This window comes from Ornithorhynchus anatinus, chromosome 1 (assembly GCF_004115215.2).
Source record: "Ornithorhynchus anatinus isolate Pmale09 chromosome 1, mOrnAna1.pri.v4, whole genome shotgun sequence".
Classification (NCBI taxonomy): Eukaryota; Metazoa; Chordata; class Mammalia; order Monotremata; family Ornithorhynchidae; genus Ornithorhynchus; species Ornithorhynchus anatinus.
The window spans coordinates 86,974,900-86,993,171 of record NC_041728.1 but is presented as its reverse complement, the minus strand read 5'-3'; the positions used below and the strand labels follow the sequence as shown (position 1 = coordinate 86,993,171).

General features: G+C 42.8%; 1 protein-coding gene and 1 non-coding gene across 4 annotated transcripts in view; both read right to left on the bottom strand.

The window, feature by feature from the left end:
- The window catches only part of GREB1 (growth regulating estrogen receptor binding 1), a 161,471-nt gene that overhangs the window by 122,475 nt on the left and 20,724 nt on the right, over nucleotides 1-18,272 (bottom strand). For 2 of the 3 annotated variants that reach the window (XM_039912395.1, XM_039912398.1), the window contains exon 2: nucleotides 4,044-4,114. The exons of the other annotated variant lie outside the window; for it this stretch is intronic. The gene's annotated coding sequence lies outside the window, so the exon portion shown is untranslated. The remainder of the gene's footprint in view (nucleotides 1-4,043; nucleotides 4,115-18,272) is intronic. 3 annotated transcript variants of the gene reach the window in all.
- On the bottom strand, nucleotides 14,699-14,836 carry LOC114816210. Its single transcript, XR_003763979.1, has one exon. It is a non-coding gene; the product is annotated as a small nucleolar RNA SNORA7 (small nucleolar RNA).

The window sequence follows — 18,272 nt, the reverse complement described above, 5'->3', positions numbered from 1 at the left end:
TAAACCCACCAAGAGGAGGGAGGAGCAGAGGAGAGTTGGGTTGAGGCTGAGCCATGGTGAGGCACTGGGCAGAGAGAATAGGCAAGGTCAGTCAGCCAGTCGTATTTATTGAGCACTTACTCTGTGCAGACCATTCTATTAAGCATCTGTGAGGGAACAATATAACAGATACATTCCCTGCCCACAGTGAGCACAAGTGAGCTCCCAGCGGTGGTTCAGCTGGTCTCTCCAAGTTGGAAGAGTTGAGGAGGAGCCCACCTGCTCCATGGTTCCCCATAGCCAAATCCCTCCTTGAACGGCTCACACTTCTCTGCACTAACTCCCTAACCCTTGGTTAAGATCAATCATGAAATCAATAAGACGTATTCATTTATTGGATATCCGTTATGTGGAAAGCAATGTACTCACAGGGCTTGGAAGAGTACAATAGTTAGTATATTCGAGCCCTGCCCTCAAAGACTTTACAATCTAGCAGTGTGAGAAATATCTGATTGCTCCCTGCTAAACTAGCAACATCTGGCTGCATTACAAAAGGTGATGCAAGTTTCATGGCTGAAGCTGAGCAAGGGTATATTCAGAGCTGACATTTTTGCTGGGGAAAAAAAATTGGTTCAGACCCAGATCTGCATGGAGCAAGGCAAACTCCAAGAACCAAACAAATTCCAAAGATATGAAATTGTAAAAACAAAAGAAACAACTTTGGGATCTTGGGATTCGATTCCTGTTCTTTGTCCTATTTAGATTGTGAGTTCTGTGTAGGACATGGACTTGCTTGACTTTTGTTTTTAATTGCATTGGTTAAGTGTTATGTGCCAGTCTCTGTATTTAACTAATCAAGTCAGGCGCAGCCCATGCCCCACATGGAGCTCACACTCTTAATCCCCATTTTACAGATGAGGAAATTTGAGACCCAAAGAAATAAAGTGACTTGCCTAAGGTAACATGGCAAAGCGGCAGAGCCAGGATTAGAACCCAGGTCCTTCTGACTCCCAGGTCTGTGCTCTATCCACTAGGCCAAGCTGCTTCTCCTGATTAACCTGCATTTACCCTAGCTCCTAGAAGAGTGCTTGTCACATAAGTGCTTATTAATGATAATAATAATAATGGAAGTCACCGCTGCAAGTCTCCCAGTTAATGCACTGAAAATGAAACCAGACATGTTTTTGCAGTGAAGAAGTTTAGTTTATAGGCTTTTCTCTAAAATTGAAAATTAATTTACCCCCAAGCTATCAGCTTAATCCTTGCAAATTAATTTTCCCTGTGTTGCCCCTAGTTTTAAAACGGAAACTGTTTATGGACAGGGACCTTATCTTCTAAGTTTAAGTTCTATATAGCCCTTAGCTAGGTGTCACATCCTTGCAGAGGCTCGACCACATCTACTGATTGACCCACAGGTAAATCACAATGCTGAGAGCCACTCTGAGAGCCCTACTGAGAGCTCACCTCCTCCAGGAGGCCTTCCCAGACTGAGCCCCTCTTTCCCTCTGCTCCTCCTTCCCTCCCCCTCCTGCCCTCTTCTCTTCCCCCTTCCCCTCCCTCAGCACTGCTCAAATTTTATTTATTACCCTATTTATTTTGTTAATGAGGTATATATCTCCATGATTCTATTTACCTTGATGATGCTGTCTTGTTTTGTTTTGTTCTGCTTTGCTTTGCTGTCTGTCTCCTCAGTTTAGACTGTGAGCCCGTTATTGGGCAGGGATGTCTCTATCTGTTGCCGAATTGTACATTTTAAGCGCTTAGTACAGTGATCTGCAAATAGTAAGTGCTCAATAAATACTATTGAATGAATGAACAACTCAATTCAATACTGTCCTACCAAAAAGGAAAATACTTTGAGCTCGACTAACCCAATGAAGACTTTGGGGAGTCACACACTCCTAGGAACAATGAAGGGGAAAATGACTTCCCATTGTCTTTCCAAGCAGATGAAAACATGCTGGTGGCTCTGCTTCTCCCCCACGGGACTCTTTAAGTCACTTTGTGGAGAGAAGCTGAGCTAATAGCAGTGTGTCCAGCAGTGAGCACCCACCCCTTATCCTTACCGCAGTGCTTTGCACCTGTGAATGTCTGGTCAGAGCATAGCATCTTTTTCCATTCAACAAAGGTGAATGTTGAACTTCCCTCCCCACCCCTAATCAGCCATTCTTCCCCTATCCCTTCTGGACTCAGCATCCTTAGAAATGAAGTGAGTCATATTAGCACATCCTGGGCCTTCTCCTCCTCTTTAGCAACAATTGGTCAACCAAAATAGGGCATTTTGTTCATTTTTTAATGACATAAAATGAAAGTCAATTCCTAATACAGTATTAAAAAAACTCTTCACTTAATTATCAAGTTAACGATATGGCACCGGACAATACATATTATAAAGGTGACTTAAATTGTTAAATTAACAATGAAACTCTGCTATATAGTACTCTCCCAAGTGCTTAGTACAGTGTTCTACTCCTAGTAAGCACTTGATAAATAATTCATTCATAGCCTGAAATTTCTCCCCAAAGTGGGGCATTATTGTACATATTGCAAAACTATAGGACCAGCTTCAAAAGGCAAAATAACTCTACTCTTCAGTTAAATTACCTATACTTAGTCTCCTATAATCATTAACTGTAAGAAGAAATGTCTATCACTTGGAAAGATATACGGTATATCTACATAAATGGTTTTCCGTTTTGATATTCACATGGAAGGCTGGAGTTCTTCAAGTTCTGTTGAGACTGGCCCAAAACTAAACTGCATTTGAAATCTGTTTAACATTGTTTTACCAGATTATAGGTTTAGTATGTTCACACCACCTCGAACGAGGTCAGGACATTCCCAGAACAAGGTCGGATGACCTAAACCACATTCAACTACGTCTGCCTTTCCCAAACAGAATTCAAACAGTTCTTTAACTGTGTCACTGGAACACAAACATGACCAAATTCTAAAACGATCTGCTTTTGGAAGTCTCCGTATTTTAGCTCATCAGCTGAGAGGCCAAAAAGAAGACACCCGGAGAAAAGATGAAGTCTCCGCAAAAAAAATTCAGAACCACCAAGACTTTGCTGAATCTCAAGCAGAAATTAAAAAGTCTCAAAGCAGGTCATGACTTTGTCTTCTTGCAATGTGTATTAATCAACATGGCATTAATTTCAATATTCAATTGAAAATCCTAAAATTCCCAGTTAGAAAATAGTTTATTCCAGGTGCATTGAAATTAGTTAATATAACCTATCATGATCTTCGAATAAAAATTATAGCTGGTATCTTACGGTAAGTTGTTAATGATGTTTTATTGCTACTTGTTAATGATAAATTCCATCTGTCAATAATTTTTTTAAATGCACAAGTTTTTTCTCTTATTTCTCAATAATTCACAGTCCCCATTATCATTAATGGAATTCCCCATCGGCCGCAAAAAAAAAAGGCTTAAGATATGAAATTTCCTGTGCAATATCTAGCATCTGATTGATAATCAGTAAAAGTTGCCACTGTCAGATACTCTCTGCCTTTACTGGTGTGTTCATTTTTAACATTGCCTGGTAAGGGAGGAAAGTGGGAGAGATTTGATATTATAATTCACAATAGCATACTCAAGGTTATAGCAAGACTATGAAACGTTTAACAACCCACGAATACTATTTCCACTAGTCTACTATGTGACTTTGGGCAATTGGCTTAACTTCTCTGTGCCTCAGATTCCTCATCTGTAAAATGAGGATTAAGACTCTGAGTCTCACATGGGACAGGGACTGGGTCCATCTTGAGTAGCTTGTATTTATGCCAGGACTTAGTACAGTGCCTGGCACATAGTAAACACTTAATTTTTTCTTCTTCAAATGCTATTGAGTCATTTCCGACCCCTTGAGACTCCAGGACACACCCTCTTCAGACTGTCCCATTTTCTAAAATAAGGTCATTCTGGTGTGTGCATCCATAGAGCTTAAAGTCCATTTTAAAAAAAAGTTTGTGTTTTTTTTTTGGCTGCCTGACCTATCTTACAATTACTTCATGACACAACCACCTTGGGATACAATTTATATTGTTCAATGCCTTACCCCACACAAAAGTTTGACTTCCTTGAAGTTCCAGCTGCAGGTAAATTAATCCCTTCCTGTCCTCTCCCCACCTGGGAAGAGATAAAGCAATCAAAAGTGAATAGATCTTGAAGAAAATGCTGTACACACTGTCAGCTTTTCAGGGCATTCATTGAAGGGACACCTGAGCAGTCAGCCAAATAAATTATTGAACTAGGAAGGTGACAATTTAGAAATGGATGCTGCAGATATCCACGAGTAAACTACACCTCATTCAGAGAAACTGATGTCCAACAAAGACCTTCTCAATATTCCACAATCTAAATCATTATTGCAAGACATCAAACTGGATGAAATAGTAGTTATGATCCCTTTGCCAGCTAAGATTTTGGATTATGAAGTATGCATCAAATTTCGGGGAAGTGGATGAACTTATTAGAAGAGCCTGATGGGGAAAAAAGAGTTCAAAGATGCACAGAGATGTTCAGAATTAGCCTATTACAACTTTTTATGTATTAATGTTGTGATGTTAACTTTGGATTACCTTAAAGATTAAATGACAGGTGAACTCCCAGCATGAGAAGGAAGTTGATTTTTTTCAGAGGTTCTGGACTGTATCTAATTTATAACATCTGAATAGATCAGAAAATGGGCCCGATGATAAATCCATCCACGATACAAAAACATTTTCACAAACATAAGTGCACTGTATCGTTGGGTATGCCTGTATCTCTCCCTCCTCTGTGTTGACTAATTACACCTATTTTACTGGTGAATAGGTTAATGTACTTGTTGAGACCCAATTTTGCAATAGTACATTCATCAAAATAGTTTTAAGACTATACGATCTCAGGTATATTCTTGTTTTATACAATAGATAAGACCAGGTAATTGGTATCTTAGGGCAAAGAGCAGATATAAGCACATGAAAATGATTTTCAAACTCCCCAAATTCAAAGCCAACCAAGGATCTTTCTAGACCTGAAACTGTCCCAAAAAGAGTTCTCTCCGAGAAGGGGTAACTGAAGAATTTCCAGATGACTTAATTCATTAGGTTCATCTTTCCAAGAATCTCTTCACCGATCCAGAGAAGAAATGTTTCTGACCTTCTATATTATCCCTGTCAACTCGTTACTCTCCTCCTTCAAAATTCAGTCAAAAACACACTTCCTCAATGGATCACTCCTAGACCAATCCCACTAGACTTCCCAGTACTTTGGAGGCACACATTTTCTGCCTCCACTACACATGTCCCACTAGAATTTATACAAGTCTACTTCCAGCCTTGTCTTTATCTAGATTTTATGTTTTTGACTTGTGTCTTCAGCAATTTGGTTGCAAATGTTCCACGTTTATGTTGATCGTGAATTCTTCTCCAGTCTCGTTAAGGTCTCTTCTTCATTCTATTTCCCAAAAATGCCAAAATGGTGCTTATCATCAGTATTACTATTATCATCATTAGAGAAGCAGCTTGGTTCAGTGGAAAGAGCCTGGGCTTGGGAGTTAGTCATGGGTTGGAATCCCAGATCTGCCACTTGTCAGTTGTGTGACTGTGGGCAAGTCACTTCACTTCTCTGGGCTTCAGTTACCTCATCTGTAAAATGGGGATTAAGACTGTGAGCCTCACGTGAGACAACCTGATTACCTTGTATCTACCCCAGCGCTTAGAACAGTGCTTTGCACATAGTAAGCGCTTAACAAATACCAACATTATTATTATTATCATTATTATGGTATTTTCTTCAAGCACGTATTATGTGTGTCAAGTACTATTCTAAGTGCTGGGGTAGATCCAAGTTAATCAGGACCCACATGGACTCCAAGGTAGGAAGGGGAATGGGTAAATCTCACAGAAGTCCCAAGTTTATTAGCCCCAAGCTTCATACATTTTGCAGGCTTCTCCCCAATCCCACGATCCCCACTGGCCATGGCAGCACCAAATGGGGAAGGGAGAGAAGAGGATGACGGGAGAGGATGAGAGGGCCAACCTGTACTCTTCGAGTCCTCCCCTCACTGACAGGTTACAGGAGAATGTGGTGGGCAAGGAATGTGTCTACCAACTTTGCTGTATTGTACTCTAACAAGTGCTTAGTACAGTGCTCTGCCACAGTAGGTGTTCAACAAAAACAATAGTTTGATTGATTGATCAAGGATGGACAGCATCCCTGACCCTTGTAGGCATACAGCCCCTTCGGAGTCCCTCTCAACACCTCCGGTTGGGGGCTGCAGATAGGCAGGTCAAGTGAGTGGTAGCCCAGAGACTTCTACATAAAGCGGACTGCATCTGGCCAGGAACAGGGGAGTCGAAGGGGAGGGTAGCCACCCTCCCATCAGTCCTGCAGATGTAAGTAGGGGCACTATTATAGACAGAGCATAAGACTGGGTGTCAGATTACTGGTTTCGTTTCTGGTTTCTTGTCTTTTAATGGTACTTAAGTGTTTTCTACATGTCAAGCACTGTACCAAGCACTGGGTAGATACAAGATAATCAGGTTGGACACAATCCCTGTCCCACCTGAGGCCCTCAGACTATGTAAGTGACTTGCCCAAGACCACACACCAGTCAAGTAATAATAATAATGATGAGGGGTATTTGTTAAGCTCTATGTGCCAAACACATCCCCAAGCTACCAGGGTCCCTAGGGGGGTGGTCCCCGGGGGCAGCAGCATCCCACAATCGGGAGCAAGGGTCTCCGGCAGGCCCACCGGTGCGGGGGTTGCCCTTACTGGGACCCAGCAGCGGGACCTTTGCCAAAGCAGAGGGACGCTAAGCACCTTCAAATTCTCAGCTGTCATCATCCCTTTGACGGTGCATTTGTTCTGTTTGTTTCATTTGTTTTATGGTATTTGTTAAGCACTTACAATGTGCCAGGCACTGTACTAAGCACTGAGGTAGGTACAAGCTATTAGGTTGGACATGGTCCCCATACCACATAGGTATCATAGTCTTAATCATCAACTGGCAAAGTGAGGTAACAAGCATAGAGAAGTGTAGTGACTTACCCAAGGTCACACTGCAGAGAAGTGGTTGAGGCAGGATTAGAACCCAGGTCTTTCTGACTCCCAGGCCCATGCACTATCCACTAGACCACACCGCTGCTCTGATGTGCTTGCCCGTCTTGCTTATCATCTAAAGCCCTGATACATCAATTCTCCTAAAGTCAGGGTAAGGCTGGGTATGGGAATCTAACTCTTGAAAAGCCCACACTAAAGAAAACTCACAGAGCCCCTTGTTGGGTAGAGATTGTCTTTATCTGTTGCCGAATTGAACTTTCCAAGCACTTAGTACAGTGCTTTGCACACAGTAAGTGCTCAATAAATGCGATTGAATGAATTATACTATTCATGTCTTCACCATCACACGGTATATGCCAACATGTCGGAAAAAAAGTTCCTTAAATTAGCAACAATATTCCATCCAGTTGGGCAGGGATTGTCTCTCTCTGCTGCCAAATTGTACATTGCAAGTGCTTAGTACAGTGCTGTCCACATACTAAGCGTTCAGTAAATGACGACTGAATGAATGCTCAGCAAAAACATGCATTATCAGAGCAAAGAAGAAATTGAAATTCCAACAACCTCTCAGCCCAAGCCGCCCTTAAACTAGAGAGGCAGTCCTCAAAATCTTATAGCAATGACCCACTAATTGTGAGCAGGGAATGAGTCAGTTATATTGTACTCTCCCAAGCATTTAGTACAGTGCTCTGCACACAATAAGTACTCAATAAATACAATTTACTAATATAAATAAATTACTAATATACACATAAGGGCTGATAATGGAGAAGTCTCCTTGGAAGAGGAGCATGGTCACCAGTGTCAAAGTAGCAAGAACCTGGAGAATAAAAGTTAGAGTAGTAAAGAGCTAAGTTCAAGAACGGGGATCTCAAATTGTAATTTAACACAGTGGCAAACCCGCTAGAAGTCTGCCTGCTAAAGAGAGACTTATCTCCCCTCACCTGGCCAGAATTTATGACATAATACATTTTCCTCAAAACCGTCTAGCACCCATAATTTTTTCCCTCCCATTTATAACAGCAAAGAACAGTGGAGACAATTTTTCAATATTCTAATATCAATATTCTAAATCTATTTTACAATCTCTGCCCCCTGCTGGACATTGAGTGCAAAATCACCGGGCCTAAGTGTGTCTCTCCCAAGTGCTTCTGAATGCTACCACAGTGTATAGCTTTTTTAAAAATTCTTCCAGTTAATACATTCATTCTGCAGTGAGTGGGAAACATGCAAAAAATAAATTGTGCATCCTTGCAAAATTTTAGTTATTGTCTTTTAATGCCTTATCCCACCTCTTTCATTCATTCAATAGTATTTACTGAGTGCTATGTGCAGAGCACTGTACTAAGCACTTGGAATGGACAATTTGGCAACAGATAGAGACAATCCCTGCCCATTGACGGGCTTACACTTCCAATGAGCCTTCTCCAACATCAGCCCTTATGTGTATAACTGTAATTTATTTATATTAGTCAGTAAATTATATTTATTGAGTACTTATTGTGTGCAGAGCACTGTAATAAATGCTTGGGAGAGTACAATATAACAATATAACTGATTCATTCCCTGCCCACAACAAGCTTACAGTCTAGAGGGGAAGACAGATATTAATATAAAATACAAATATGTGCATAAGTGCTGTGGGGCTCAGGGTGGGGGATGAATAAAGGGAGGAAGTCGGGGTGACACAGAAGGGAGATGAAGAGAAGGAAAAAAAGGTTTAGTCAGGGAAGTCTTCTTGGAGTAGATGAGCTTTCTCCCAGTCTAGACGATGAGCTAATTATGGGCAAGGATTGTGTGTTAAATTGTTGTGCTGTACTTTCCTAAGCGCTTGGTACAATGCTTTGCACACAGTAAGTGCTCAATAAATCTGATTCATTGATTAAAACAACCCAAAATCCACCCTCAGCACTTATATATAATGGCGGTTAATTCTATAGTCAAAAACAATTTAGTTTTTTGGTGCTTTGTGAGGGAACAAGGTAGGTGCCTCAACCAACCACACAGTGTGCACATAAGGATGAGCAATGGTTGCTCAGCAGTATTTAAAGCCACCTTTCACCTAGCCTTGTTCTCACTGGCTTTGGCAATGTGGCACTGGCCTCTCTGATATCAGGGAAATATGACTTGTGCTGCAAGTTCCCAAGCATCAGTGTGTCTGGGTGACACATTTTAAAGTTAGCCTTCACTGGACACTTCTGGAGCCTGCTCCGGTGCTAAATTAATCTAATTGTATTTATCAAGCACTTACTGTGTGCAGAACACTCTAAGTGCTTGGGAAAGTACTTGATTATGTACCTAGCTCTCCATTAGCAATCACCTTGGGCAACCCTCACTGCTCCTTCCAGTTATCAACCCAACTCTCTCCCTCCTTCCATTCCTCTCCAAACTCCTTGAGTGAATTGTCTACCCCCACTGTCTCAAATTCCTCTCCTTTTATTCTCTCCTTAACCCCCATCCATTCTGGCTTCCATCCCCTTCACTCCACAGAAATTGTCTACTCAAAGGTCACCAATGATCTCCTTATTGCCAAATCCAACAGCCTCTATTCCATCCTAATCCTCTTCAATATCTCAGCTGCCTTTGACACTGTTGCCCACCCCCTTCTCCTGGATACGTTATCCAACCTTGGCTTCACTGACTCTGTCCTCTCCTGGTTCTCCTCTTATCTCTCTGACTTTTCATTCTCAGACTCTTCCTCTACCTCCCTCCCTTGACTGTGGAGTCTCTCAAGGTTCAGTTCTGGGTCCCCTTCTATTCTCCATCTACACGTACTCCCCTTGAGAACTTCATTCGCTCCCACGGCTTCAACTACTACTTTACGTAGATGATACCCAAATCTACATCTCCAGCCCTGATTGTTCCCCTTCTCTGTAGTCTCACATTTCCTCTTGCCTTCAAGACATCTCTACTTGGATGTCCTCCCATCACGTCAAGCTAAACATGTTCAAAATAGAACTCCTTATCTTCCCACCCAAACCCTGTCCTCCCCTTGACTTTCCCATCACTGTTGATGGCACCACCATCCTTTCTGACTCACCAGCCCATAACCTTGGTGTTATCCTTGACTCCTTTCTCTCATTCAACCCACATATTCAATCCATCACTAAATCCTGTTGATCCCACTTTCATGACATCATTAAAATCCACCCTTTCCTCTCCATCCAAACTGCTATCATATTGATACAATCACTCATCCTATTACTGCATCAGTCTCCTTGCTGACTTCCCAGTCTCCTGCCTCTCCTGACTCTAGTCCACACTTCACTCTCCTGCCCAGATCATTTTTCTTCAAAAACGTTCAGTACTTGTCACCCCAGTTCTCAAAAAACTCCAGTGATTGCCCATCCAACTCTGCATCAAACAAACACTCTTCACCGTTGGCTTTAAAGCAGTTCATCACCTTGCCCCCAGGCCCACCACACCTCGTTACTCTCCTACTACAATCCAAACCACACACTTCACTCCTCTAATGCTCACATTGTCACTGTGCCTTAATCTCACCACTGACTTCTCACCCACATCCTGGAACACCCTCCCTCCTCAAATCCGACAATTACTCTCCCCCTCTTCAAGGCCTTACTGAAGGCATATCTCCTGCAGGAGGTCTTCCCTGACTAAACCCCCTCTTTCCTCTTCTCCCACACCCTTCAGCTTCACCCTGATTTGCTCCCTTTGTTCTTCCCCCATCCCAGCCCTATAGCACTTAACATAGATGTAATTGATTTATATTAATTTCTGTCTCCCCTGCTCTAGACTGCAACCTCTTTGGGGGCAGGGAATGTGTCTGTTTACTGTTGTATTGTACTCTCCCAAGCGTTTATACAGTGCTCTGCACACAGTAATAATAATAATGGTATTTGTTAAGCACTATGTGCCAAGCACTGTTCTAAGCACAGTAAGCACTCAGTAAATACAAGTGCAGCTTGTTATCATCCCTCCATAGCAAATGACAACAACTGCAGCTGAATTCTAATCATAAGAGAAACAACACCTGGAAGAAATAGCTCCACCCCTATACCATCCATGACCACCACCCCCCCATCAGAACCTGCTCCAGGCAGGCAGGTCAAGGCTGTAGGGTACCACTTCCTTCTCAATTCTGAGCAGGTTGAGCAGGTTCTGGTTGGAGCTGAAGTTACAACTGGACTCTGAAAAGTCCTGCCCAAACAGGAAGAAAACAAACTATGCTGGAGCACGCCATTACTTTTCCCCACTCTCTTTTCCCCCACTCCGACCTCAACTCATTGCTTTCCCACTTCAACCCAGCCCACACACTTCACTCCTCTAACGCTGACTTTCTCGCTATACTTCCATCTCTTCTATCTCACTGCTGACCTCTCATCCATGCCCTGCCACTGGCCTAGAATGCTCTCCCTCTCTATATCTGTCCCCCATGTCAAAGCCTTATTGAAGGCACATGTCCTCCAAGAGGCCTTCCCAGACTAAGCCCTCATTTCCTCTTCTTCCACTCGCCTCCATGTTGCCCTTGCATTTACACCCTTTATTCACCCCTCCCTCAGCACTTATGTACATGCCATAATTTATTTATATTAATGTCTGTCTCCCCTTCTAGACTGTAACCTTGTGGGCAAAGAACATATACACTTATACATTTTGTGCCATCTCATCTGTCAAAGAGAGATGAAATAGCTGTTCTTCCTCTGCATTCTCCCCCATTACACAGTGAGCCCCACGTGGGGCTTCCTAGACATCTTGTGACTCACTGATAATAATAATAATAATGATGATGGTATTTGTTAATTGCTTACTATGCGGTAGGCTCTGTACTGGCACAAGCAATATCGGCAGATACAAGCAAATCGGGTTGGACACTGTCCCTGTCCCATGTGGGGCTCACAGTTTCAATCCCTATTCTACAGATGAAGTAACTGAGGCCCAGAAAAGTGAAGTGACTTGCCCAAGTTCACAGAGCAGACCAGTGGCAGAGCCGGAATTAGAACCCATGACCTTCTGACTCTCAGTCCCGGGCTCTAGCCTCTACCACATGCTGCTTCTCCAACTGCTTCTGAAAATTTCCTATACTTTACCAGACAAATGAGCAAGACCCAAGGGGTGAAGAATAAATTACCACTTGATATCCAAATTACCCAATCTGAGACTTTTCCACTCTTCTTCCACTCTTCTTCCACTTCACTCCAGAAGCAACCCAAATTGTTGAACTAGAATGACCAACTCCCAAACTCCCAGTACTCCTCGAACAAGTCAGAGATCACACTTCAGATTTCTCCCCTAATAACGATTGTGGTATTTGTTAAGCACTTGCACTGCTCTACTACTACTACTACTACTACTGATAAGTAGGTCAAACCCAGTCCCTTTCTCACATAGGGCTGGCAATCTAAATATGAGGGGGAACCATCTTCAAAGGTCTCCATCACCTTGTCCCCTCGCACCTCTCCTCCCTTCTCTCTTTCTACTGCCCACCCCGCACGCTCCGCTCCTCTGCCTCCCACCTCCTCACCGTCCCCCGTTCTTGCCTATCCCGCCGTCAACCCCTGGACCACGTCCTCCCGTTGTCCTGGAATGCCCTCCCTCCTCACCTCCACCAAATTAATTCTCTTCCCCTCTTCAAAGCCTAGAGTTCACCTCCTCCAACAGGCCTTCCCAGACTGAGTTTCCCCCTTTCCCTCTGCTCCTCTCCCTCTCCCTTCCCCTCCCCTCAGCACTGTGCTCATCTTCTCAGTTGTACATATTTTTATTAACCTATTTATTTGGTTAATGAGATGTACATCACCTTGATTCTATTTATTGCTACTGTTTTAATGAGATGTACATACCCTTGATTCTCTTTATTGCTATTGTTTTTGTCTGTCTCCCCCGATTAGACTGTAAGCCCCTCAGTGGGCAGGGACTGTCTCTATCTGTTCCCGATTTATACATTCCAAGCGCTTAGTACAGTGCTCTGTACATAATAAGCGCTAAATACTATTGAATGAATGAATGAACCGGTATTTAATTCCTATTTTACTGATGAAGAAAATGAGACACCGAGAAGTTAAGTGACTTGCCCAAGGTGACACAGCAGGTAAGCAGCATAACTAGGATTAGAACTCCCTCCCTGGGCTCTGCTGTTTCCACTAGGCCATGCTGCTTCCCTAACCAAAGAATGCATTAAACTAAACTAGACAGCTCTTTAATCCCCATTCATTCAATTATTTAGCACTTACTGTGTGCAGAGCATTGTACTAAACACTTAGGAGAGTACAATACAACAAAAAACACATTCCCTGTCTACATTGAGCTTACAGTCTAGAGGCCGGGGAGGAAGACATTAATATAAATAAATTAAAGATATGTACATAAGTGCTGTGGGGCTGGGGATCGGGGGGGGTGGGGGCCGGGGGGGGGGGGGAGAGAGAACAAAGAGAGCAAGTCAGGGTGATGATGAAGGGAGTGGGAGAAGAGAAAGGGGAGTTTAGTCAGGGAAGGCCTCTTGGAGGAGATGTGCCTTCAGTATGGTTTGAAGGAGGGGGAGAATAATTGTCTGTTGGATAGGAGGGAGGGAGGGCATTCCAGGCCAGAAGCAGGACCTGGGCAAGAGGTTGCAGGATATGAGATAAGAGGGTATTCCAGGCTAAAGTCAGGACATGAGCAAGGGATTGGAAGCAAGATAGATGAGGTCGAAGCACACTGAGAAGGTTAGCATTAGAGGAGTGCAGTGTGCAGGCTTTGTTGTAGTAGGAGAGTAGTGAGGTGAAGTAGGAGGGGGCAAGGTGATTGAGTGTTTGAATTCAATGGTGAGGAGTTTTTGTTTGATATGGAGGTGGATGGGCAACCACTGGAGTTTTTTGAGGAATGGGGAAACACGTTCTGAATGTTTTGAAGAAAAATGATTCAGGCAATAGAATAAAGTATTGGACTGGAGTAGGGAAAGGCAGGAGACTGGGAGGTAGGCAAGGAGCCTGAAGCAGTAATCCAGGAGGAATAGGATGACATTGCATCAGTCTTGTGGAATATTCATTCAATAGTATTTATTGACCACTTACTATATGCAGAACACTGTACTAAGCACTTGGAATGCACAATTCGGCAACAGAATATTGATCCAAGACATTTTAAAGAACTCAAAGTCTAAAAGTATCAAAAAAGGAGCATCTTAATCATCTATCCAACTCAGTGTTGGCTCCTGAAAAACAAAGAATCACACAATGAGCTCCATCATAAGGACCTTTGCTCCACTTGCAGGTATTAACAGAAAGTAAAATGGAATCATTCCAGGATATTCTCTACCACACAGCATACAATCTGTGGACATTATTAACCAATGCTACCAAGCCAGTTTGATGAAAACAAGTCCAAGAAAGGGCTTATAAAGGGTCAAGCAAGGAGTATATCAGCAGCACATTATAGGTCCTCCTGACACTGGCAAATATTGTGCATCTAGAAGCCTGAGTGAGAATAGCAACAACAACAATAGTTTTGTCTTATGCAAGCAAGTTGTCTCTGACCCATAACGACACCATGGACACAATTCTCCCAGAACACCCCATCTCTATCAGCTATCATTCTGGTAGTATATCCAGTATATTTTCTTGGTAAAAATATTGAAGTGATTTACCATTGCCTACTGTGAGGCAGTTTAAGTCTCCTACCTTGACTCTCTCCCATGCCGCAGCTACCCAGCACAGGTGAGTTTTGACTTGCAGCAGGTTGTCTTCCACTGGCTAGCCACTGCCCAAGCTAGGAATGGAATGGATATGCCTCTGCTTGACTCTCCCTCCCAGAATTGAGACTGTTAGAGTATTGGAAACTCTCCAGATGCCATCCTGAGAGATGAAACAACAACACTGCTACTACTACTACTAATAATAGTACTTGTTAAGCACTTACTATTACTAGGGTAGTCCCTGTCCCACATGGGCTCACAGTCTAATTTTACAGATGAGGAAACTGAGGCACAAGGAAGTTAAGTGACTTGCCCCAGGCCACAGAGCAGACCTGGGGTGCAACCAGAATTAGAACCCAGATCCTCCAATTCCCAGGTCTGTGCTCTTTCCACTAAGGCCACACTGCTTACCTGATGGCTTCCTTTGGGACTATAAACTCATTGTGCACAGGGAACTTCTACCAACTCCATTATTCCATGCTCTCTCAAGCGCTTAGTACAGTGATATGCACATATTAATCACTCAACAAATGCAACCAGTTGATTGATGATCCCGCAGATCTAACTAGATAACCTGCTCCACTGGTGGGGGGATGGCAGAACTGAAGAAATCCAGGATCACAGAGGTCACCAATATTCTAGCAGATTTTTATTCACCCCAAAAGTCTCTATTTGGTCCATAATACAGCCACAGTCAATCAATAGGATATTTATTAAGCACTTTACTGAAGTGTCTACAGTTCCACCCTCATTAAAGACAAGACAACCTTGCAGAGATGGCAATACCCTTCAGTAGCCTGTCAGATACCGCTTTCTCACTGAGACAATATTTTATGGTATGTTAAGTGCTTAATAATAATAATTATGGGAATAATAATTGTGGTATTTGTTAAGTGCTTACTATGTGCCAGAAATGTACTAAACACTGGGGTGGATACAGGCAAATCAGGTTGGACATAGCCCTTGTCCCACCTGGGGCTCACAGTCTCAATCCCCATTTTACAGATGAGGTAACTGAGTACAGAGAAGTGAAGTGACTTGCTCAAGGTCACACAGCAGACAAGTGGTGGAGGTGGTCATAGAAGAATCTATGACCTTCTGACTCCCAAGCCCATGCCCTATCCACTGTACCATGCTGCTCCCCTAGCGAGATCATAGAAAATACCACTACACTGTGAGCAGAAATCACGAGTGCCTACTCTATTGTACTCTCCCAAGCATTTAATACAGTGGTCTGCACACAGTAAACACTTAATCAATACCATTGATTGCTAGAAAGTATCAGAAACGTGAAGAGATGTTCTTTGCTCCTCCTTTTATGTTATCCCTATATTCAAAATCATGAAGTCCCATGGTGATCTACCTTCTGAGGTGTGCGAGCAATGAAGAGGGCTATTCAGTCAATCAGTAGTATTTATTTGAGCACTTACCATATCCGGAGACCATATTAAGTGCTTATTCAGTAATGAGTTCCTTCATCATCTGGCACTAATAGTAATGATAATAATTGTGCTATTTACTATGTGCCAAGTTCAGTACTAAAGGCTGGGATAGACATAAAACAAATAGATCAAATCCAGTCCCACACTGAGCTCACTAAGAAAATTCTGCAGAGATTTCCAAGATACCACTATCATCACCATGTTCAATCACACAGATGAGACAACTGACTGTGGAAACTATCATGACACCTAATCACTTTACATTACTAGCAGAATCCTAGCCAGGACTTTTCGTACTGCTGTGGTAGGCAATATATGGGCGTTTTGGGGGTTTTTTGAGGGAAGGGTCAAAGTTGTGTTATCTTCAGCAATACTGTATCTAAAATTGTAAGTATTGTAAGATCTGAGTAGTACTGTTGACTGTAAGGGGAGCCCCTGAGGCCAGCAGGAGGAGGAGGCCGTTGGCCCATTTTCAAACTCACAGTATCTAAATTGCTGCCTCATTTTAAGAGCGTACCTAGCAGGAAAAGAAAGGGAATGACTAATGACATCAGAAGAGATTGAATCAATGGTAGTTCAGAAATTGGGTCTCTCCTGATATAGTGGTGGATCTTGTGTTCTGGAAACCCATGCCCATATTTGAGGTCCCCGCCTGGTGGGTAAGAAGAAGGGGAGACCCTTCAAAGAGCAACTACCTTTACAGCCACCAAGGGGCTAATCTCATTCCTGCACTTGTGTAGGATCTAAAGGTCAAGTCACGGGTTGTGGAAATTATCATGGAGTACATAAGCAGAAAAACACTCCCCAAAGGGGTATGCAAGGAGTGGGACTTTTAGCCTAGAAAACTCCAGATGTACTGCCTGAACTTTAAAACCACTTGGTGCAAAATATTAACAACCATGTGTTCCCAAAATTTCCAGAGGGATTTATACTCCAAGGCACTACAGTGGACACGGTATTTTGCTGCACACATAGTGTGTTAACTTTCCCTCTGCTCCTACCCCTCTCCATTTCCCTCCCCTCAGCACTGTGTTCATTTGCTCATTTGTATATATTTTTATTACCCTATTTATTTTGTTAATGAGGTGTACATCCCCTTGATTCTATTTATTACTATTGTTTTTGTCTGTCTGTCTCCCCGTGGGCATCCCGTGAGGCCCAGTTCAGGGCCCCCCCTTCTATTCTCCATCTATATTCACTTCCTTGGAGAAGTGATTCACTCCCTCATCTTCCTCTACTATTTCTACACAACTGATAACCAAACCTACCTCTCCAGTCCTGGCCTCTCCCCTTCTCTGCCCCCTTTCTTCAGGACATCCCACTGACACTTCAAATTTAACATGCCTAAAACAGAATTCATCACCTTCCCACCCATACCCTGTCCTCCTGCTGTGGACACCACAACCCTCCATCTCACAAGTTCATAAATTTGGCATTATCCTCAACTCAGTTAATTGTTCTGTGATTTTTCTAATAAAGTACAGAACTAAATCGAGCATGCCAAAGCAACTTTTGGGAGTCTGGTGAATAGAATGCAGCATTAATGCAACATTAAGCTTCAGATTCATAAAGGTTGTGGAAATGCCCAATCTTAGATTCAGATGTGACAGCTTTCAATGTCACAGGTAGCATATGCAGCTTCTTGAATAGTTGCATCAGTGAACACAACACAATCAATTGGAAGGCAGCATGGTCAAGTGGATAGACATGGGCCTGAGAATTAGAAGTCCCTGGCTCTTAATCCCAGCTCTGCTACTTGTCTGCTTTGGGGCTTTGGGTAAGTCACTAAATTTCTCTGGGCCTCAGTTTTTTCATCTGTAAAATGGAGATTAAGGCTGTGAGCTTCATGTGGGACCTGGACTGTATCCAATCTGATTAGATTTTATCTAACCCAGCTCTTAGTAGAGTGTCCGCTGCATAGTAAGCACTTAAATACCATAAAACAAAAAACAAGACAAGCAGGGCACAAGAGGAAAATGAATGACAGCAGGATGCACAAATGAACTGAGGTAAAATCCTAGCAAGTAGGGTTGGTAGAAGGAATGATTATTTAAAAACATAAGCGCACAGACTCAAAGGATGTAGTGTGTGGATTTGGACTACTGACTTGAAGGAGCAACAGAAAAGATGACATATTGCATCTGCCTGGACTAAGGTGGCTTTT